This window comes from Tursiops truncatus, unplaced genomic scaffold (assembly GCF_011762595.2).
Source record: "Tursiops truncatus isolate mTurTru1 unplaced genomic scaffold, mTurTru1.mat.Y mat_scaffold_39_arrow_ctg1, whole genome shotgun sequence".
Lineage (NCBI taxonomy): Eukaryota > Metazoa > Chordata > Mammalia > Artiodactyla > Delphinidae > Tursiops > Tursiops truncatus.
This window is the reverse complement of record NW_022983296.1, coordinates 586,513-587,922: the sequence shown is the minus strand read 5'-3', so window position 1 is coordinate 587,922 and position 1,410 is coordinate 586,513. Positions and strand designations below refer to the sequence as shown.

Here is a 1,410-nt window from a genome sequence, read left to right as displayed (position 1 = left end):
CTGCTGTGGCCTCTCCCGTTGTGGATCACAGGCTCTGGATGCGCAGGCTTAGCGGCCATGGCTCACGGGCCCAGCCGCTCCGTGCATATGGGATCCTCCTGGACCGGGGCATGAACCCGTGTCCCCTGCATTGGCAGGCGGACTCTCAACCACTGCACCACCAGGGAAGCCCCAAGAGGCCAATTTAAAACAAAAACAAACGGGTAACTTGTATTTTTACTTTAAAATAAGTTTGAGATTTCTGAAGTCTATGTTGATGAAAGAGGATGTCAACAAATTCACTCATCACCATACATAAAGTTAAGCTTTCTAAACTAAACCTCTTTAGCATGAGATCAAAAACAGTCTGCTCTTAGAAGATCCCCAAATGTTATCTCTTCCAACTCTTTAAAAGCTAGCTTGTTTCTCCAAGAAGCAAAATACATTCATTTTTGCAAACAGGCACCATAGGTATCTAAAATGCAAAATAACCAGCAAGCCACATTCTTTTTCAGAGAATTAGCGGGAACTATCACCTGTTTCTCAGATTGTTTATGTCCCTGTTTTCTTTTTTTTCACTGGCAGGACGGTCCAGAACCTCTATTTTGCCTTTTCCATCTTCTGAATTAGGAAGCTTAATGGTATCAATGGTGACTTCACCTTCAGAAGAGGTGCTATCATCTTCATCCTCAAATTCTGAACTGTCCTCTGAACTGTCTTGTGAATTCTCTTCTGAACTGTCCTCCTCTTTTGAATCAGACTGATTCATCTCAAACAAGGCCATAACCATTTGCATAACTTTTCCGAGAGTGTCAATATTTTCAATATTGAAATGACCAGGTGGTACAGCTGCCATTTCTTTCCTTAGCTTTTCGTTTGCCTGAGCCATCTGTGGGAGAAAGCTCTGTACTTGGTCCAATAGGGGACTCCTCTTTTTCCGAACATTTTGAAGAGTGGAATTCTTTCTGGAATTAGGCTTGGAGTTGATGACCAACTTGTCCCGTATACCTCCGTGGCCGACACTGCCCGCCGTCAGCACCTCCCTGGACACCGAGACCCCGGAGCCGTCCCAGGAAAACGACGAACAACTCGTGTCAGGCTGGGATTTGCCGTGGGCCTCCATGCTGCTCGCCCGTCTTCAGAGCAGCCCCTCCAGGCCCGGATGCCGGATAAACGCTAGGGACATCTTTGTTTTTTAACTGATGAGTTTAAGCTATATATATATATATATATATATATATATATATAAATTACTGATATGAAATGACATTTAATTGCCAATTTGTTTTCTGTAATGTCATATAGCTTTTCTGTCCCACATTTTCTCACATACTGACGTCCTTTGTTCTTACTCTTTGTACTGACTCATTTTTAAAATTAATTTCTTTGGCTGTGCCAGGTCTTCGTTGTGGCATGGGGGAACTTTGATCT

The 1,410-nt window shown here is 43.4% G+C and overlaps 1 pseudogene; it reads right to left on the bottom strand.

Moving 5' to 3' along the window:
* Positions 1-511: 511 nt before the first annotated feature.
* LOC117310799 (NOP protein chaperone 1 pseudogene) lies at positions 512-1,102 on the bottom strand (annotated as a pseudogene).
* Positions 1,103-1,410: the final 308 nt, after the last annotated feature.